Source organism: Armigeres subalbatus, chromosome 3, assembly GCF_024139115.2.
Source record: "Armigeres subalbatus isolate Guangzhou_Male chromosome 3, GZ_Asu_2, whole genome shotgun sequence".
In the NCBI taxonomy this organism is placed as follows: domain Eukaryota; kingdom Metazoa; phylum Arthropoda; class Insecta; order Diptera; family Culicidae; genus Armigeres; species Armigeres subalbatus.
This window is the reverse complement of record NC_085141.1, coordinates 383,278,794-383,301,418: the sequence shown is the minus strand read 5'-3', so window position 1 is coordinate 383,301,418 and position 22,625 is coordinate 383,278,794. Positions and strand designations below refer to the sequence as shown.

Sequence of the window (22,625 nt, the reverse complement as noted above, 5' to 3'; positions counted from 1 at the left end):
GATCAATTTGCACGCTTTTGCATTAGTTAAAATGCAACGCCACCATTTTCTGAAAAAAAAAAATTTTTGGCTTTGAATTTTTTTTCCAAGATTTTTTTCCTTTGACTTTTCAATAATTCCGAAATGCAATGTCCGATCGAGCCAATTTTCAATAGCAAACAATGGGACCGCATTCTCCGTCGAATGCAACTTGTTGCGAGTAAATCGAATAATGCTAAGTTTCAAAAAGTGTGTCTACAAAATTTGTACACATACACACATACACACACACACATACATACATCACCTCATTTCGTCGAGCTGAGTTGATCGGTATATAACACTATGGGTCTCCGGGCCTTCTATCAAAACTTCTTTTTTGAAGGAATCATATAGCCTTTCGGTACAACTTTGTTGTACGAGAAAGGCAAAAAGGTCTTGTTTAAAGAACTATTTAGAACTTTTTAGTGGAATGTCTTCACTTCGAACTAGAACGTGGGATTCTTGACTTTGAGTTCGAGTTAAATACGAGACACTAAAGAAGAGAGAGCCTTATTGTTGGGATCGAAATACGTATCTGTAAAGATACAATCAAGTGGTGGAATTAAATGCGATAGTACTAATTCGTCTTACAACAAGTGAAAACTATACATGGAAAACGAATTATTCAATTGAAAGAAATGCAAATGAGACAATTATTCATCTTCTTGGATAAACTTAGTTCTATCGAGACACTTCGTTCGATGAAACCAGCTAAGCACGTATTTTACTTTCTTGCAAACAGCCAAACAAATTCCGAACCAAAATTGAGGACGACGCACTCAAATCCATTCCCAACGTTAAACGCCCGGATGAGCAGCTGGAATAATCTAAACCCAAATCCCTACCCTGTCCGTTCAGAATTAAGTAATTTCTAACCTTGAGTCACCACGAGCATTATGGTCTGTGTGCCTTTCCTACTAACTGTGAATGATAAGATGATAAAATTATAAAATATCATACTTAAGAATTGCGGCTTCGCATAGTGTCACACACGATTGAGCTTGACAAATAAGTGAATTGGTTAAGAAGTGCATATGATTTAAAAAAAATCAACAACTTGTTTAGAATGCAAGCAAAATGGAGACCTTTAGACTGTCAGTGAGAGACTTACCAAGGCAAACCCAAATAAATTTGGCAGTTTCATGTGTTTATTATGTAAGGGAGGGGCGACCAATATGCTAATTTGCGCCCCTAAGCAAATCTCCGAGTTTAACGATGATAATTGTCGAAATTATGTACTTCCAATGTGTTTACCAATAATTTAACTTATCATCTAAAATGAGGAAAAAATCTTGACGAAAAAGCAATTATATTGTGAAAAAACGATTTTATTTTTATGTGCTGCATTTTTGTGCGAACTCAAACGATGCGGGTTGAAATACGCCAGCCCAAAATGTAAACAAACTACAAAGAAACCGACAGAAGAATTGACTATCAATTAAGTTTTAATTGAATTTGTTTTGCATAGTTGTAGCGTAACAAGCTTTATCGTTCATATAAAATATGTTGATTCCGTAATTTATTTGGTGGGCACAAGTGACTTTGAGCACGGATCCAAATCACTATTTTCTTGAGTAAATATAAAATTGAAATTCACGTCGGTATATGTACCGCGTATTCAAGGATTTTTTTTAAAGTCTACTCGCAGATCCATCAACGTAATAGCCCCTATGATACGTAGAATAGAATGTGTTCCCATCATAGGTTCATGATCATCTATGAAATCCATGAAATCAAGCTTTAAGGTCTACACTAGAAACCAAAGGTCAATCGGATTGTTTCAAATATGGCACATGTCATTTATAATGTCATATAGATAGAATGTGTCATCAGCATGATTTGTTGGTCATCCAAGCAAGAACTAAGGCCTCAAGGTCTATACGAGCAACAAAAGCTCCATCGGATTGTTTCGAATGTAGTACAAGACATTAGTGATACAAGGAATAAAATGGGTGCACAGGTGAGAAGGATCCCATTTATGTCCCTACGCATGTCAGGCTTACGTCAACGAATTAATTTCCCAAAGTTATTATGAGTTTTATTAGCACAGCACTGTTGCTCAATTTGTTCAATGTCTCGACTTGGTCATTTGGCATAAAGGACATGTGACATAATTTTGAACTGTTAAAGGGAAAGGGTTATTTGATGTATTTTTTCACATAGTTAGAGTAAATCGAGGGAATGTTCTGATAGATTCAGACTGACGATAGAAATTTTTCCGAAGAACGGATAAACAAAGCAGCTGAACTTCTTCCGAGAGAGGGTTCACATCCGTCATTGACTTATTCCAGAAAACTCCTACATCCAAAAAGAGAATCTTGGTTCCCCTTGCTTCATTTCGGACAAACAGTTACTTTTGAAGAATGGATTAAATCCAAGATTGTCTCCATCCGGGCAAATGCCTACTTTCAAAGAAGGAATCACATCTACCGTTGCCGTATTCTGGACAAGCTGCTATTTCCACAAAAGGAATCACCTTTAACTTAAAAAAAAGGGTTCTAATCCATCATCGCCTTATTGTGGCCAAACGCCTACTTAAAAAAAGTATCACATCCGCCATTGCTTTAATCCAGGTAAATGCCTAATTTTAAAGAAGATATCACATCCACCATTGCCTTAATCCGGACAAACGCCTAATTTTGAGGAAGGAATTACATCCACCATTGCCCTAATCCGGACAAAAAGTGATCCGATCCACACTTGCCTTAATCCGAGCAAGCGCCTAGTTTTAATGAAGGGATCACATCGTCACTTACCTTAATCCGGGTGAGCACATACTTTTAAAGAAAGGGTCACATTCACCATAGCACACGCCTTCATTTAAAAAGAGATTATATCCATTGTAGTAATTCGAGCAAAGAAGGAATTACATCCACCATTGCCTAATTCCAGGGAAGCGTCTACTATTAAAGAAGTGATCACATCCACCATTGCCTTAATCCGAGCAATCACCTACTTTTAAAAAAGAAATTGCACCCACATTCCCCTAATCCGGGCAAGCGCCTATTTTTAAAGAAGGGATCACTTCTACCTTTGTCTTAATCCGGGCTAACGCCTACTTTTAAAGAAGGGATCACATCCACCTTTGCCTTAACCCTGGCAAACGCTTCCCGATGGATCCTTCATTCCATTCCCAATGGAGATAGATATAACATTTATCATTGCTTCATACTCAGCTAATGCATGCTTTCTTCGAAAGGATTATATCTTTTAAATATTATTATCGAGCTGTGTTACATTCACCATTTCGGTTTTTTTTCAGTACAGTAGCAGTAGCAAAATTCATGAAAACAAAAAAATACAATGTTATATATCCGTTATGCCAAATGACCCTAACTTTGGTCGCTGTTCTTAATTATTCCAAATATCCGTTATGCCAAAGACGCAAGCAAATATGCTGTTCCAACATTCATATAGGGCATATAGGGGAACGGTTCGGCACCTACTTAGGACTTGAGTTCAAAAATTGATTTTGCTCCACAACGCCCATCTGATTCTGTCTCGTGTTCTGAGTGTTTTTAGAAAATTTGAGCTGATTTGGATAAAGAATGTGTGTTTTCTTTTGTTTCAGAAAGGCAAAACGATCGCCTAATCTGTCGAAATATTGTGTTCTGCATTGCGCGGCCGGTAATAAAGTTGATCAATTCAGTGCGGTTTTTCTCTTGTTTCGGAAAGGGAGAAAAATGATAATCCAATCGTGTTTCTCCAGTAAGCAGAGCGATCGGCCGGTCGTCGAAATTTAGTTTTGCTTTGTGCAGGTGAGTAAATTTATCAGAAAATGTAAATGTGTTTTTGAATACCCATCGAGCAAGCATTGTGCAGTGCGTGTTTTAGTCGTCGCGAAGTAGTTAGGATATCGAATCAGTCTTCGGGAAAATACGTAAGATACGCGTTGCTTTCCCGTTTTTGTATCATCATGAATATGGTGTTGTTCAACATAAATAATTATAAGAAAATTATTTTGAGCTTTTTAGTGGAATGTTTTCACCTGTCATAAGACGAGTTTATACAATCCCATTGAATTCCACCACTTAATTGTATTAGTACGAGTCGAGTCAAGTACGAGACACTGAAGACGGCCTTACTGTTGAGGTCGAAATACGTATCTGTCAAGATACAATTAAGTGGTGGAATTCAATGGGATTGTATAAACTCGTCTTATGACAGATAAATAATTAGTCGCCTATCAAGGCGATTTTCAATATATTTCCTTCCCAAATAACATACTATTCCTTTCCAGTGCGCTCATGGAGATGCAGAGGATTCCTCGATCCCTTGTAGCAATGAGTGTCGAACTAATTTCCTCCCCTTATCCTAATTGACTGTGATGACGTGGCCGGCATCGTTATTGGTCTTGAATTAAAGAAACTCCGAAGCATGTACAGTGAGAATAGCTTTCTAGTCCCGAGAAAACTATTCAATTGGTGAGCTGTGCATTATTTGTTGTTTCTCGGGCAATCACGTCTAGCAACTACGATGGGTACAGTCAATCAAGCCAAGCTAAGCTAATTTGAGCTGATTTGTATAAAAACTGATTTAGCACAAGCCGTTTCAAGTTTGCATATAAATTAGTATGGGGAAATTAATCTTTCCACTGTACTGATTATAGCGTTTTCCCATCGAGCGTAGGCAAAAAAAAACTACATAACTAAAAGAAATACGCAAGAGCTTTCACTCTACGAAAGCCTCATCTTCATTAATCTTTCCAATAAAGGGCTTGTCGCTTGTAGCATATTTAAAGCAGTCCGATTTATCTTTGGGTTCGCGTGTAGATCTTGAGGCCTTATGACACCTCAAGGCCTAAACCGGCACCGGGAATCGAACCCAGCCACCCTCAGCATGGTCTTGCTTTGTAGCCGTGCATCTTACCGCACGGCTAAGGAGGGCCCCCACAAAGGACGTGTACCATCTTTAAAAAAGGGTCCGACTAGAAGGTCATATCAAAATTATATCAACATATGTTATTATGTTATCCTAAATTTTTATAACAAAATGTGTTAGGAACATGGTGCAGGATGTTGTTAAAATATCTAAATTTCTATCAAAAATTACACTACTGGAAACAAAAAACTATCAAATTTTGTTACAATTTTATCATAAAAATAACATATTTTGTTAGAAATTTATAACAGAATAAGATACAAAATATATTGTTTTAGTGCAGTTGGATTTTTTTACAGGTCTTGATAGGTCTTCAGATTGTGGTCAACAATCCACAATTTTTGTTTTTATCTGAACAAGAATATTTTCCAAGAACATGAAACTAACAACATTATAAATTTAGGCAAACCTTTTCAAATTATATCAGCGTTGTGGTTTCTATGGCTGGTAGACTTTGCTGCATTCATTTTAATTGCCTACTGTTGGGCTATTCGGTGTTCAGCTTTTTTCAAATCATATTATGATTAAATCTTGTTAGGGGAACTGGGGGTAGGACGCCCACGTTAAGGAAAATGCCATTTTTATCAATGAAAACCACCATTTCAGCCAGTTTTCATCAGCGCATACTGAAAAACAGCATATCTGCGACTGACTACCGATAACAGATATCTAATTGTCCATTTTATTGCACAGAAATTTGATTTTTAAAAAGCACCCGAAAAAAAATGATTATCGTACTGATTTTCATTTTAATTGCCTACATTAAGGCAATTAACCGAATGTTTCAGCTGTTTCGGTCATACGAAATGAGCATGGGCGTAATGCCCCACACCGACCTCAGAAGTTTGAAGGCCCATAAAATCGTTTTAAAACCATTTTTGACGACGATTTCGTGTGGAATATAAAGAACACGAGTAAGCAGCATGGCTCATGGCTCAATTATTAATTTATCAATGTATAACAGCGACAGAAAGACTAAATTCCACCGAGCTAGAATTGCATCAAAACACGCAAAAATCGTTTTTTCGAGTTTTTCATGTATAACTAGAGAAAAATCATGAAATATATGTATCCAATGGCAATATTTTTCATTGCTTTATCGTATAGACTATTGAAAATAATCAAAATGGGGATATTTAACCTTATTCAGGGGTGGCGCGTTTTATCCCCTATGGGCGTGCTACCCCCACTTCCCCTACAACATTTGAAAGATAATGGGTCGTATGAATAAAAAGTAGTAAAACTCACCGCTTGTAGTATCTACTCAAAAATAAAGTCCACAGAGAAAACTACATGTTTGATATGAATAAAAACATTTTCGAACTTATGGCATATGCTACATTCGAACTTAGCCTTTACTACAGTTTACTACCATTTACTACATGGAGAAACGTCAAAACAAAATAGACCCCATGATGACGATGATGATTTCATCATTTTTATGCGGCTAATCAACAAAAGACATGTCTGTTTTGTTTGGTTTCCCTAAATTGGACTTCTATTTTCAAGAACAAAGCCGATTCGCCTCGATTCTGATGAATAATCTGCATTTGAAACATGAGTAGCAACGTCTTGAGCAGACTACAAGAAATCAGTAATAAACTCTTGTTTTATTCATACCGAATCAGTTGTTTGTAGTATGTTCGAAATGTGTAGTGTAGTAAAGTCTGTTTTATTCATACGAACATGTTCCACAAATGACGTTTACTATTGAAAATGTAGTAAAGTTGAACTTACTACTTTTTATTCATACGACCCAATGGCTACTAAGAACAAAATTGTTCCAAAATAAGTTATAAATATCACAATATGTTAAAATTGTGTTAAGTTTCTGTTATGCTCTTCTAGTCGGGGTCCGATTAATCTGAGTTCAGTGCGTGTTGGCTCTTGTTTCGGACGGCCGAACGATCGCGCGATTTGCCGAAATTTTGTGTTTTGCATTGCGCGGCCGGTAGTAAAGTTAATTAGTTCAGTGCGTGTTGGCTCTTGTTTCGGACGGCCGTACGATCGCGCGATTTGTCGAAATTTTGAGATTTGCATTGCGCGGCCGGTAGTAAAGTTAATTAGTTCAGTGCGTGTTGACTCTTGTTTCGGACGGCCGAACGATCGCGCGATTTGCCGAAATTTTGTGTTTTGCATTGCGCGGCCGGTAGTAAAGTTAATTAGTTCAGTGCGTGTTGGCTCTTGTTTCGGACGGCCGAACGATCGCGCGATTTGCCGAAATTTTGTGTTTTGCATTGCGCGGCCGGTAGTAAAGTTAATTAGTTCAGTGCGTGTTGGCTCTTGTTTCGAGTCAGCGGATCGACCGGTCGTCAAAGTTTAGTTTTGCTTTGTGTGGGTGAGTAGATAAATCAGAAAGTGAAAGTTTGTCTCTTGTCCGGCGCGTTTCTCCAGTCAGCGAATCGACCGGTCGTCAAAGTTTAGTTTTGCTTTGTGCGGGTGAGTAAATAAATCAGAAAGTGAAAGTTTGTTTCTTATCCGGTCGTGTTTCTTCAGTAAGCGGATCGGCTGGTCGTCGAAGTTTAGTTTTGCTTTGTGCGGAAGGCAAAACGATCGGCCGGTCGTCGTAATTTTGTTCTGGTTTGCGCGGGTGAGTGAATAAATCAGAAAGTGAAAGTTTCAGACAGCGAGAGTGTTATTTCCCATCCCATAGATCGCATCACTTACCGAAGTGAATCCAGATAAATTATCCTTTGTAACTAAAACGATATCCTATCCCAAGACAATCGTGGAGATGCAGAGGTGTTCTCGGTCTCTAGTAGCAACGAGAGTCGGACTAACAATCCTCCCTTCCTATATGACCGTAAGGACGTGGCCGGCGCCGTTATTGACTTTAGATATTTGAGCTCCCGAAACGTGTACATTGAGAATGGGTAGCTAGTCCCAAGCCCCATTTATTGTGTTCTCTGTACAATTTCGCAAGTTCTAGTCAATCACGGAGTAGCAACTACGAATTGTGCGGTCATAATGCTCATGCTCATGCTCATGCTTTAGTCGGGGTCCGATTAATCTTTGGCTACACATGTAGATCTTGAGACCTTGCTTCAGCAAATTTTGGATGTTAGGAAAATTATTTTGAGTTTTTAGTGGAATGTCTTCACTTGCCATAAGACGAGTTTGTACAATCCCATTGAATTACCCCACTTAATTGTACCTTGACAGATACGTATTTCGACCTCAACAGTAAGGCCGTCTTCAGTGTCTCGCACTTGACTCGACTTCGAGTCGAGTCGAGTCAAGTACGAGACACTGCAGACGGCCTTACTATTGAGGTCGAAATACGTATCTGTCAAGATACATTTAAGTGGTGTAATTAAATGGAATTGTACAAACTCGTCTTATGGCAAGGGATATTTTGGATGTCTGAGATCCTTATCTGTAGACTTAGACTTATTCTTTCCTCATTATTAACTAATTCTATGTGCTATAAATCTGTACCTATATATCACATTTCAAATTTCACTTTCTAACTCCCTCCCTATTTCTCCTTACACTTCTCACATTTCGTTTTTCACTTCTTGCATGTCATTTATTATGTTTCACATTCCACTTGTGTTTTTCACTTTTTACTTCTCTCCCCTCACAACAAGTATCGCGCTAATTGCTTCTCACATTTTACTATTTGATTCTCATTTTTCACTTTTCAATTCTCATTCTTACTACTCGCTTCGCCAATTTCACCAATCAAATTCCCATGTCCCTATTCCCATTTCACAATTCTCGGTTGATTTTAAAATTATTTTGTGTTTTTAAGTGGAATTCTCGATTTCTACTTCTTACTTGTCGTTACCCACTTCTCACTTCCCATCACTCATTACTTCCCACTCAACTTTTTACGTTTATTTTCTCACTTTTCAATTCTTACTTTTCTTACTTTTTAGTTTATAATAACTTATAAATAAATCATTTATGGCACACGCCCTTGTAGAACTATGACAATCACAGTCAAACATATCTGATAGGCGCGTTTTGGCCTGCATATAAACTTTTTATTAAAATTTGTGCTTTTCTACACATATATTAGGGTTATGGAGAAAATCTTTTTATCTAGTGAAAAAACCTTAGTGAAACGGAAGCCTACATTTTATTGATAGGGTAAAAAAACACAATTTATTTTTTGTTAATCCCATTATAGAGATGTCTTTTCAAATATTTTTGTTTCAGTGATCCGAAGACATGTTTGGACGTCAGCTGCCATTGGTTTTGTAACTTAATTCAGTTTATAACCTCAGAAATTTCCATGGCGCATATTAGCTGACAGGCGCATTTTAAACGTAGTTCCCCTACCTGAAGTAATCACAAGAAGTCCATCGCAGTGGCACAATTGATTCAAGCTCATCATTGTTGGTTACCTGCAAAGAAAAACAAAGATGATTAGTTAAACAGATGACTCTTTGGTTGGGGGAAACAAATAATTATATTATTTCTATTAGCAAAATGTAGACAAAATGTTAACGATCATTCAGTAATTTGCGTTCGATCATTTAGTAGTTTGTCAGTAACACATTCCAGAAGCTGAATTTCAAAATATGTTGTATGGTGGACTACAGTGCGAAGGTGTTTCTACAACTTTGCCTAATGGTTCGTTGTTTGAATTCCACTAGTAACGGAGTTAATAACTGTGGAAGTGCTTAATGAACATTTAGCTGCGAGGCGGCTCTGTCCCAGTGTGGGGATGTAATGCCAATAAGAAGAAGAAGAATTACAAGAAAATGATTTATTCCAAAATAGTGTATTTCCATTTTAAATGAACGATGCTGGGCAATATGCGCCACCCAAAAATGATAATCAAAATGACAATCAAAAATATTTTTCACTGAAATATGTAGTCACATTCTTTTGCATATGATTAGTGTAAGTTTTATTCTTTAAAGTGGTCAATGTTCTGGATTGATTGTAATAAGGAGAAAATGTTTTTTGTGATGAAAGTGTGAAAGTGTGTGTGTTTTGAAATGAAAGTGCATCGAAAGGGGCAAATAAACATTTTATTTTTAAAAAATTGAATACAGAGTTTTTTTTGTGCAATGGCTTGCAAGTGTTTATTGGCTTCAGCCGCTCACGATTTTGAGACAAAATTTAGGATAATAACCAAGAAGTTATGGCGCATTTTATACTTATTTTCCTAACATACAAAGAGAATAAGCTTTACGTTGTCATCTACCCCTGAGCAGTCAGGGAAGATTGGAGCTCCCGTTCTCCCGAATATGTATATGTTCAGCCTGGCAGGAATAGTATTAGATGGAATTGAACTTTCCAATGTGGTCTGCCCACCCAACTTGATACATTTGGCAGGGTTAGGGACAAAAGGTCGAAAGACAAAGGATCAAAAGACAAATGGTCGAAAAGGACAAAATGTCGAAAGGCCAAAACGTCGAACGGGGCATAAGCTCGAAAGGACAATTCATCGAACGGGACAAATGGTCGAGGGAGACAATTTTGAAAATTGCGCTTTCTTCAACTTTGATTGATAAGATGAGTGTATTACTTCTGCATTTCACAAATTCCTTTGGATTACACCCAATTTGTTATCAACTTGTTCTTGATCGACCTTTTGTTCTTTTCGACATTTTGTTTCTTTTGACGTTTTGTCCTTTTCGACCTCCTGTCCCTTTCGACCTTTTGTCCTTTCGACCGTTTGTCTTTTCGACCTTTTGTCATAGATTCCATTCAGTATCAGCCGAATGGCTACCTTTCGAAGAATTGTCCCGTTCCCGTTGCCATTTGTCAACCGAAGCTACATGATTTTACGGACTTCTCTGGTTCGTCGTCTACTGAAGTACACTTTCGCAATAGTTGTTGTAGCTTTCTTGCAGGCCTAATAATCGAAGTGGCTGTCGAAGGCCAGCCTAACGTATGGCCCCCAAAAGCTTCAGGAACCGATTTGATCTCGCAGGCACCCACGTGAATCACTACATCTTGATCCGTAGCACTGGGTTCAAGACGAATCTTCACTCAACTCTTGCGGCTCTAAGAACACTACTCTGTCTCGTATAGTACAATACGATTCTGGAAACAGCTTTCCAAAATATTGTACAGGCCCACCGGCAGGCTAAGACTTACCATTACGAAATCCAAACTGATTGCTTGGCAAGCTATCTCTATACCCTCAGTGCACGGGCTCAGCCTGTTGGGAATAACCCTCTCAAGAAGCTTTCCCGTCGTCGTGTCGTGATTGGCTCATACGCCGATCGGTCAACTGGCTATGTCCTAGGTTTCGGTAATAGCACCAGTTTCATCTTTTCCATACCCTCCCTCTTTTTTTAATGACTCTCCTCCATATATAATCTTCGCATTTTTCCTGTACCCCCTTGGGTAATTTTCGTGTTTCAAAATAGTCTAACTTTGACCGCTTTGGTCAAACTCTTAACGAAGTTCGATTGAGCTGAAATTTTGCACAGGGACTTTTTTCGAGGAGATGAAACTTTTGAGCACTACCCGTTTTTGAAATTCGAAAAGTCGATTTTCATTGGCACCCTAATATAGATAGATAGATAGATTGCCGACGTCGGCTATTGGCTCCTGACAGGTTTCGGATTTCTCACTTATATGAATAAAACCATAGGATCAATCCCTTCACCGGAGTGTGAATTTTCATATTCCCCTGTAAGGAGGTACACAACATTTTTATCCGGATAGATCGGCGGGTGATTAAAATTCATGAGCGCCGGCTCACCGCATAATTTTATTTTACTTCGCCAAGTTCTCCTTCTTGTCGCTTCTCCAGATTTCAAGTATATTCATTAAAAAAGGGATTCAAACCCAAAACATTTTTGATATGTTTAGAGCGCCCACTGTAACCACACCATCACATAAATTGATTGAATACACTGTTGTATTAAACCTTCTACTTATCGTGACGCTTTGTCAGATTCAATCCGATTGTTTTGGCAAAGTAAGTAGCACTCGATTTCCGCAAAACATGGGAAGAAGGATAACGAATTGTCGCACTGTAATTTATCTGAATAAAATGGATGGTGGAGAAACTGCTGTCGCGTGAGTGAGTGAGAAATTCGAACCCTGGCCTGCTATCCTACTACGAATCGTCTGAAACAGCATCTGGTTCAGAAAGCAGAAAGTTTTCATCAAATATAGGGTAAAAGTTCCGATAGGCGTGGGTGTTTCTATAGTTGCGGTAGTGCTGTTTTTACACAATGTACGTATTTAACGCAGCAACCCATATAGTCTATCAATTTGTTGACCTGTCATTACACGAAATACCGGAAAAGAGGTTGAGAATTGCATCAAAATTGGTAAAGTATCGCTAAAATACCATTTCCTTTTCTCTGCTTTGCACCAATAGTTGCGGTAGTGTTCCTATAGTTGCGAGTCCCATATGAAAACAATGGGATTCGCAACTATAGGAACACGAATTAAAAAATACCACAACTATTGGAACACTGCACCAATAATTGGAGGTACCATTTTAGGTAACAATGATGGATGCTGCTGCAATCAGGACCCCTTTCGGATCAAATATAATTAATAATCTTCCATGTTCACCCTTGAGGTAAGTGAAATGAAGTATAGGCTTGGTGCGAACCAACAAATAGTGGTGGAACGTGCTTAGTTCCTCGACTATTGGGTCTTTTACCCTAATTACACTCCGATCTATGACCAGTGGCAACTAGATCTTGTGCTGCTCGGAAAACAGTTGGAGTGCGCAAAACTTAGCCAATAGAGGTCCAATTTGCGCAGCTTTATAAAAAAAGTGCAACCCACCAAGCTGTGTGGCCTTCGATACTCGGTGGCGGCCACACGTCACAACAGCATCACTGCTTCTAGTCAGCAGCCGGTCAATCGAATCGTCGTCGTCGTCGCGTCAACCAACCGGTCACCTAGTTCTGAGAAGCCCTTCAGCGCACGGAGGTCAAAGTCGTCAGTCTTGAACCTTAGATCGAACGGCTTGCGGTGGTGGCGCTGCTGCAGCTGGTGCCATACCGAACAGTTCAATCGAAGGTGCGCATGTCAAACATCATGTGCCCAACCGTTTAATTATATGGAACGGACCACAATGAGAGCGATGGATTTGCTTCAATCCGTGCCGTGCTGACTGACGTCCCCGAGGAAGAATGACTGCGCGCGTGGCACAGTGGCCGAACTGCAATTAGGAGCCGATTGTATATTTTTTTTTGTATGTAAGAGGGTTAAATCAAGCGTTCCAATTTCGGAACAGTGAGATTTTTTTGCAAAGCATAAAAAAGAAGGCGTTCGGAAAGGTATCTTGCGATCCTTGAGATTGTTCATCACTTTTTATACATCATAATTCATAGGCCTTCTTGATTTTAGATAGAATACACAGATAAAAATATGTTGTAATTTTGAATGTATTTTCATGCACATATTTTCACTATGCAAATAAACGCAACAATCAATCGATCTTACTGTCCCTTCGAATCGAAATAAATTTCAAATTTAAGTAATTGCATATCGAATGTTATTTCGTGTATTTATTATTGGCTATAATTTTACACGTCGTTGAATATTCAAAACTATTGTACTAAGTGTACTAAGTGTACTAAGTGTACTAAGTTTTCAAAAGTTTAGTTCATACACTGAAAAAAGGGCTATTAACTTCTTCGATACTAATTGTTTGTGATGGTAAAACAGTATCGCAACTTTGTCTCCGTATACACTGCAGCATAAAGGACATGGAAGTGAATTTTCGCTTACTGCCCGCCACTGCGCGATGTAATAAATTGACTGCAGCAGCATTGCGCTGCTTGCGGTTGGAGCTTGTCAAAAATTGCATACAGACAAATGGATCACTTTTGTTTGACCAGCACCCGTACTTTAGTGCCGCTGTCACCGTCTTCAAGGATTTCCCCCGGGTGATTTATATTAATAAGATGCAAATTTTTTGCACGATTGATCCACGACCTAGAGCTAGCGCAGTTTTGTTGGATCTGGAACGATCCAACTTGATTGGTCAGCAATGGCTCAGACACCGAGGGTGTGGATCGGCAGCTGACGGGGTCTCAATCACGCGGTTAAAGGTGCTTTCTCGTTATAATTGCTACCTTCGTTCAATGGCGGTAATAACAATTGAACGCTAGGGTGGGAAGAAGGTAGACAACGGATGGGTGGGTTGTATTGCTTTGGTATGCCTGCTCAATAGGGTGGAAAATTGGTTTAACGTGTTCGGCAAGTAATTGTTTCCGTTGACCATGAACTGTTTTTCTTAATTTAAATAGCGTTGAAGTTTAGTCATTGGTGGGTTTGGGTGTTTGAAATCTCTTGGCGGTTAGATAACGATATGTCGCACTATAGCCATGATTGATCTGAATGATTGTCAAAAACATTAGTTCTTTTTTCGAAAATATATTTCATGCAGGAAGCTGTCTGCTACTAGGGGAAGGGGGGGCAATATGCCCTAGCTAAGCAAACACTGCTCTATTGTCTTATTTGTAACGCTATTCATGGGTATTTTTACATTATGCATCAGTTAAACAAGATAGCTAGTTGATGCCATTCAAAAAATTTCAAAAATCTTAATCATATTGATATTATTCACATTTCAAAAAAGTGGTGATATTATGTTGCCGGAAAACTCATGAGGCAAAACGCCTTTTAGCTGGCAGCTCCTAGGGAACAAAGTACCACGCGTCGGCGAATCAGCATTCTAGTATGGATAGTGCGTGGAGACGCAAGTACTTTGTAGGTTATTGCCAATAGGGCGTTTTGCCTCGCCAAAATGTTAGATGTTTCTTCAAAATGTGGAAATTTTCGGTTTTTCCGACCTTCCCATGCACTATTTTGAAACTTTCTTCGCCTATCCTACATAATTTTAGCTCTAGTTTTGTTACGGACATATTAATGACGGTAAATATGAGGGAAACCACAAAAGGCGTTTTGCATCGGGGGGGGCGTTTTGGGGCCTCTTCCCCTATGCCTATTAAACACTTTTTTAAGGAGGTGTTTAATTTCGAGAAATTTCACCTAAGATGCCTTTCGCCGGATTGAAAAGTGGGAAACGATATGTTTGAAGTAAGTACCTAATAGTGAGAAGTAAGAAGTGAGAAGAAAAAGAAATGAGAAATAAGCAGTGTCAAGATATTTTTCGCCGTACGTCAGGTATTGCAGAAATGCCGCGAATACAACGTGCCCACGCATCATCTATTTATCGACTTCAAAGCCGCATATGATACAATCGATTCGGACCAGCTATGGCAGCTAATGCACGAAAACGGATTTCCGAATAAACTGACACGGTTGATCAAAGCGACGATGGATCGGGTGATGTGCGTAGTTCGAGTTTCAGGGGCATTCTCGACTCCCTTCGAAACCCGTAGAGCGTTACGGCAAGGTGATGGACTTTCGTGTCTTCTATTCAACATCGCTTTGGAGGGAGTAATACGAAGGGCAGGGATTGACACGAGTGGTACGATTTTCACGAAGTCCGTCCAGTTATTTGGTTTCGCCGACGACATTGATATCATGGCACGTAACTTTGAGAGGATGGAGGAAGCCTACACCAGACTGAAAAGCGAAGCTAAACGGATTGGACTAGTCATCAACACGTCGAAGACGAAGTACATGATAGGAAGAGGTTCAAGAGAGGTCAATGTAAGCCACCTACCACGAGTTTCTATCTATGGTGACGAAATCGAGGTGGTTGAAGAATTCGTGTACTTGAGCTTGCTGGTGACCTCCGATAACGATACCAGCAGAGAAATTCGGAGACCCATCATGGCAGAAAATCGTACGTACTTCGGGCTCCGCAAAACGCTCCGATCGAAAAGAGTTCGCCGCCGTACCAAACTGACTATCCACAAAACACTTATTAGACCGGTAGTTCTCTTCGGACATGAGACCTGGACGATGCTCATGGAGGAGTTGCATCAGCTGTTGGGAGAACCATCCATCGTTCACACCGCGAACATCGGAAGACTGCGGTGGGCCGGACACGTAGCCAGGATGTCGGACAGTAATCCGGTGAAAATGGTTCTCGACAACGATTCGACGGGAACAAGAAGGCGAGGTGCACAGCGGGTAAGGTGGATCGATCAGGTGGAGGACGATTTGCGGACCCTCCGTAGACTGCGTGATTGGCGAAGTGCAGCCATGGACCGAGCTAATGGACTTTTATGTTTTGCACAGGCCACTCAGGCCTTTAATCTGGTAATAAATAAAAACAGTGTCAAGATATTGGTGAGAATTGAGATGTGAAAGGTGAGATAGTGAGATAGTAAGATAGTGAGTAGTAAGACATACGAAAGAAAATTAAGAATAAACAAAGAAGACAGAAGTGGGAAGAAGGGAAAAGGAAGGAGAAAGAAAAAAGTAGGAAGAAGGTAGGAAAAGAAAGAAAAAGGAAGGCGAAGAAAAATGAAAAAAGAAGGAAGAAGAAAAAAGGAAAAATGAGGAATGAAAAAGGAAGCAGTAAAAAGAAAGAATAATGAAAAATTAAGAAGTAAGAAGTAAGAATAAAAAATGGAGAAGGAAGAAGAATGAAGGAAAAAGTAAAAAGAAAGAAGGAAGAAGGGAGAAGAAAGAAGGAAAAAGAAAAAAGGAGGATGAAGGAAGAAAAAAAAGAACGAAAGAAGAAGAATGAGTGAAGAAGAAAGATAGGAGAAGGTTGTAGAAAATAAAGAAGGAAATAGGAAGAAGCAATACGAAATAATAAGGAAAAGGGTAGTAGAACAAAGGAAGAATGAAGAAAGAAGAATGAAGAAGGAAGAAAAAAGTAGAAAGAAGGAAAAAAGAAGAATCAATTAATGAACAGAAGACAGAAGAAAGAATAAAGAAGGAAAAAAGGAAAAGAAGGAAGAAGGTAAAAGAAAGAAGGAAGAGGGAAGAAGGAAAATAGAAAAATTATATGGAAGAATAAAAAAAAGGAGGAAGGAAGAAGGAAGAAGAAAGAAGGAACAAGAAAGAACGAAGAAGGGGAAAAGAAGAAGGAAAAAAGAAGGAAAAAAGAAGAAGGAAGAAGGAAGAGAGAAGAAGGAAGAAGAAAAAAGGAAGAAGTAAGGAGGAAGAAAGAAGAAAGAAGAAGAAAAAAGAAAGAAGGAAGAAAGCAGAAGAAAAAGAAGGAAAAAGCAAAAGGAAGAAGGAAGGAAGGAAGAAGAAAGAAGGTAGAAGGAAGAAAGAAAAATGAACAAGAAAGAAGAAAGAAGGAAAAAGGTAGAAGAAAGAAGGGTGAGGGAAGGAGAAAGAAGGAAGAAAGAAGAAGAAAGACGGAAGAAGGAAGAAGGAAGGAGGAAGAATGATTTGCGGACCCTCCGCAGACTGCGTGATTGGCGAAGTGCAACCATGGACTGAGCTGAATGGACTTTTATGTATTGCACAGGCCACTCCGGCCTTTATTCAGGTAATAAATAAAAACAGTATCAAGATATTGGTGAGAATTGAGATGTTAAGAGTGAGATATGATAAATAAGATAGTGAATAGTGAGACATACGAAAGAAAATTAAGAAAAAACGAAGAAGAAAGAAGTGGGAAGAAGGGGAAAGGATGGAAAAAGAAAAAAGTAGGAAGAAGGTAGGAAAAGAAAGAAAAAGGAAGGCGAAGAAAGATGAAAAAAAGGAGGAAGAAGGAAGAAGAAAAGAAGAAGGACGAAGGAAGAAGAATGAGTGAAGAAGGAAGAAAAGAGAAGGTTGTAGGAAAGAAAGAAGGAAATAGGAAGAAGAAATACGAAATAATAAGGAAAAGGGTAGTAGAACAAAGGAAGAATGAAGAAAGAAGAATGAAGAAGGAAGAAAAAAGTAGAAAGAAGGAAAAAAGGAAGAATCAATAAATAAACAGAAGGAAGAAGAAAGAATAAAGAAGGAAAAAAGGAAAAGAAGGAAGAAGGTAAAAGAAAGAAGGAAGAGGGAAGAAGGAAAATAGAAAAGATAAAAAGAAAAAAAAAAAGAAGGAGGAAGGAAGAAGGAAGAAGAAAGAAGGAACAAGAAAGAACGAAGAAGAAGAGTAAAAAATAATGAAAAAAAAGAAAGGAGAAGGAAGAGGGAAGAAGGTAGAAGAAAAAAGGAAGAAGGAAGAAAGGAGAAGAAAGAAGGAAAAGGAAGAAAGAAAAGGAAGAAGGAAGAAGAAAGAAAGAAGGTAGAAGGAAGAAGGAACAGGGAAGTAAAAAGAAGGAAGAAAAAAGAAAGAAAAAGGAACAAGAAAGAAGAAAGAAGGAAGAAGGTAGAAGAAAGAAGGGTGAGGGAAGGAGAAAGAAGGAAGAAAGAAGAAGAAAGAAGGAAGAAGGAAGAAGGAAGGAGGAAGAATGATTTGCGGACCCTCCGCAGACTGCGTGATTGGCGAAGTGCAACCATGGACTGAGCTGAATGGACTTTTATGTATTGCACAGGCCACTCCGGCCTTTATTCAGGTAATAAATAAAAACAGTATCAAGATATTGGTGAGAATTGAGATGTTAAGAGTGAGAAGTAATAAGTAAGATAGTGAGTAGTAAGACATACGAAAGAAAATTAAGAATAAACAAAGAAGACAGAAGTGGGAAGAAGGGGAAAGGATGGAAAAAGAAAAAAGTAGGAAGAAGGTAGGAAAAGAAAGAAAAAGGAAGGCGAAGAAAGATGAAAAAAAGAAGGAAGAAGGAAGAAAAAAATAAGAAGAACGAAGGAAGAAGAATGAGTGAAGAAGGAAGAAAGGAGAAGGTTGAAGGAAAGAAAGAAGGAAATAGGAAGAAGAAATACGAAATAATAAGGAAAAGGGTAGTAGAACAAATGAAGAAGGAAGAAACAAGAATGAAGAAGGAAGAAAAAAGTAGAAAGAAGGAAAAAAAGAAGAATTAATTACTAAACAGAAGAAAGAAGAAAGAATAAAGAAGGAAAAAGGAAAAGAAGGGAGAAGGTAAAAAAAGAAGGAAGAGGGAAGAATGAAAATAGAAAAGTTATAAGGAAGAATAAAAAGAAGGAGGAAGGAAGAAGGAAGAAGAAAGAAGGAACAAGAAAGAACGAAGAAGGGGAAAAGAAGAAGGAAAAAAGAAGAAGGAAGAAGGAAGAGGGAAGAAGGAAGAAGAAAAAAGGAAGAAGGAAGAAGGAAGAAAGAAGAAGGAAGAAGGTAGAAGAAAAAAGGAAGAAGGAAGAAAGAAGAAGAAAGAAGGAAAAAAGCAAATGGAAGAAGGTAGAAGGAAGAAGAAAGAAGGTAGAAGGAAGAAAGAAAAATGAACAAGAAAGAAGAAAGAAGGAAGAAGGTAGAAGAAAGAACGGTGATGGAAGGAGGAAGAAGGAAGAAAGAAGAAGAAAGAAGGAAGAAGGAAGGAGGAAGAATGAAAAAGGTAGAAGGGAAAAGAAAAAATGCAGAAAAAATAATAAAGAAGGAGGAAGGAAAAAGGAAAAAGAAAAAAGGACGATGGAAGAAGGAAAAAGGAAGAAGGAATAGATAAGAAGAAAGAAGAAGGAAGGAAGAAGTGGGAAGAAGGGAGAAGATAGAAAGAAGAAGGAAGAAAGAAAAAGGAAAAAGGAAGAAGAAAGAAATAATAAAGAAGAAAAAATAAAATAAAAAGAAGAAAGAAGAAAAAGGCAAGAAGAAGAAAGAAAGACGAGAGAAAAAAAAAGAATAAAGAAGGAAGAATTAAGAAGGAAGATTGAAGAAGGAAACAGGAACAAGATGGAAAAACAAGAAGGTAAAAGTAAGAAGCAATAAGGAAGAAGAAGGAATAAAGAAGGAAGAAGAAAGAGAAAAACCCATTTTAATTCACCGAGTAGTGATACTGCCTTCATCGCATTTATCCAAGGCACCAACCTTATATGGTGAATATGGCTCGATGTACCATTTTCCTTATAACTTTTAAACGCAACGGTCGATCGTTTTAAAATTCAATGAAACTTGTTGCGAGGAAATCGGTTAAGGATTACTATATGAAAAGTTGTCTAATGTTTTTCTTAGCTTTTGTGCACACACATACACACATAAATACACACGGACAGACAGACATTTGTTCAGCTCGTCGAGCTGAGTCGAATGTCATATAACACTATGGGTTTCCGAAGCTTCTATTAAAGTTTCCTTTCGGTACAACTTTGTTGTACGAGAAAGGCAAAAAGGAGGGACGAACATAGAAAAAGATGAAAGAAAAGAAAAACAAAATAATAAAACAAGTTTGAAAATGAATAAAGAAGGAATAAGAATTATTTTCTTCAACCGTCTAAAAAAAGTTTAGTACTCTCCATTTAATTCCACTACGTCAAACGTAGTGGAATTAAATGGAGAGTACTAAACTCGTCTTGGACGGTTGAATACATTCCACTAAAAAGAGCTTAAAATATTTTTAATGATTATTTTCTTACTTTTCAATACTCATTTATTATTTCTCGCTTCTCTTATTTAACATCCCATTTCTCCGCATTTTTTATTTCTCGCTTCTAGGTTCTTATTTCTTACTTCTATATTTCATTCCCCATTTCTCAGTTTTTAGTTCTGAGTTCTCAGTCCTGGGTTTTTAGTTCTCAGTTAACTTTTCGCTTTTCACTTTCCATTTCTCAGTTTTCACTTCTCACTTATCACTTCTCACTTATCACCTCTCCCTTCCCATTTCACACTTCTCCCTTTTTACTTCCCTAGTAACATTTTGGTTTTATGCTGGTTTCATAACACTCATGAAGAGTAAATTATGTTCTTCAAGAGCGTTGTAAAACTTAAAATGTCACTTGGGTTCTCAATTCACTTTCTTCGCTACTCGTAATCTGAGGTAATGTTTCTCAATAAACGGCCTTCGATCTAACGGCATTCGGCCAAATGGCCTGATACCCTTACGCCATACAAATTTAAGAAAGTTAACAGCCGCTGCAAGCAATCTCAAACTGGGTTAAATACAAATGATCTATTCGTTAACCAGTATCGCGTGGGATTATGATATTCGGATATGATTCTGGGGAAATTGGCTATCCGGAGGTCAGTTCCGAGGCCCTTGAGGAAGCCTCCGAAGGTATCAAAATCGACCATTTTCGCAATGTTATAAACCAGGCTTGGTATTGGCAAAGATGCTTGGTTTTTTCTCCTGTTGATCGTCGTGTTTTCATTCCTTGACCTTCAGTGGCTCTGACCGTTGTTAGTTTGATGGCCGCGAGCAAAATGTTACCCAACTTTTACCAATCTGTTTATATGTTCGCTACACCTTGCAATCACAAATTGTACGCCACAGCAGACACTAGTTTTAGTGTGCCAGGAAACTAATAAATATCTGCAAAGATAAAGATCAAATAAAAATATAAATAATTACAACAAAAAATATTGAATAAAACTCATCGAACTCAGAAGCTCAAGATCTGAAGGCGTAAACGCTACCATTTGTACCAATTTAAGTTCATGAAGGTTGTGCTCTATAGGTACGCTATGATATGACAAATAAATAAAAGGTAACTTTGCCTTAAAGCCATGGGCAACATATTCACTGCAATGAGCCTCGGAACCGTCCTTTATTTATCCAGAGATGGTCATTCTCTGGAAAACATCGTCCGCGTTATCCATGGTAGCGAGCTGTGCTCTTTCAATGAAGAGTCATACTAAGATGAATGCACCACTAGGTGTTCCAGTACCAATCTTCCAAATTCACGATTCAGTCATCTTAGATTTTAGTATGGGAGAGCCAGCGAGTTTGTTTACGTTTTGCACTTAAAATGATTTTTTCATCTTTGCCTTCTTCTCTTCTGTAAACTTGACAGATTGACACACCTAGTAGTGTATTCATCTTGGATTGGAGAACCTAGTAGTATATCACCTTGAGTCATACCATAGATATCATACCCCATACGGCTTGCGACGTTACTAAACCAGAGACCACCAACTTATGATCCCGTCCTGACAACGCGGTATTGTAATTAAACGAGCCTATCTATTCCAACTATTACAATAGTTGGTGATATTTTGAAAATGACAGATTTTGATTTCTCCGGAGGCTTTAAACCACATTTAAACATAATCAATAATCAAAATATCCCGTCTAAAGGCGGGGGCAGTAGAGGATTTAACAATCCAGTTTGCACTCCATCACACAGTGTTTGCAAAGCTGAAACAAAAAAATACTGGACCGTAACGAGAAAAAAAAATCACGTCTACTCGCGATCATCTGGGAAAATTTTTCAATCGTATAAATAGCATAACCAGAAAAAAATTAAACAATTGAATCAGACGAAAAAATATGAAAATTTGGGCAAACGTTTTTTTTGTCATAAGACGAGTTTGTTTCTAGACTTCGTTGAGTCAAGTACGATACACTGAAGACGACCTTACTTTTGAGGTCGAAATACGTTTCTGTCAAGGTACAATCGAGTGGTGGAATTAAATGGTAAGGTACAAACTCGTCTTGTGACAAGTGAAGACATTCCACAAAAAAAGCTCAAAATAATCTTCTTAACAAACATTGGTGCTATTCAAGCTTAATTGAGCGGATGGGTTGATGATTGGAATTAACCGAATAACACATTGATGAATTTGGAAATAAAATAATTAACAAGTTATTGAACTATTGATTGAACAACGGCTGGTTTGCTATCGATTTGGTGCTAGGCATAGTTGACCTGAGATTGGTCGACTTGGCCCAGGGCAATCTGAGGACCTTTAACATCCGCTTTGATCAAATCCTAATTGTGAATTCTTTATAAGTCGGATAAGATAACAATGAAATAATTATGATGTTCGGACAAAAGACGCCCGACAATCAGTCATATGAACTTTTGATTTGGAACCATGAATATCACCGTATTCGACGTGTTCACAAAAACACGTACTTCGCAAGTTTTTTTTTATTGTTACGCAAAATTGCTTATTACATATTGAATAG

The 22,625-nt window shown here is 38.3% G+C and overlaps 1 protein-coding gene across 7 annotated transcripts in view; it reads right to left on the bottom strand.

Moving 5' to 3' along the window:
* The window catches only part of LOC134226671 (myb-like protein Q), a 571,978-nt gene that overhangs the window by 194,201 nt on the left and 355,152 nt on the right, over positions 1–22,625 (bottom strand). The window contains exon 3 of one of the 7 annotated variants that reach the window (XM_062707597.1): positions 9,190–9,254. The exons of the other annotated variants lie outside the window; for them this stretch is intronic. The gene's annotated coding sequence lies outside the window, so the exon portion shown is untranslated. The remainder of the gene's footprint in view (positions 1–9,189; positions 9,255–22,625) is intronic. 7 annotated transcript variants of the gene reach the window in all.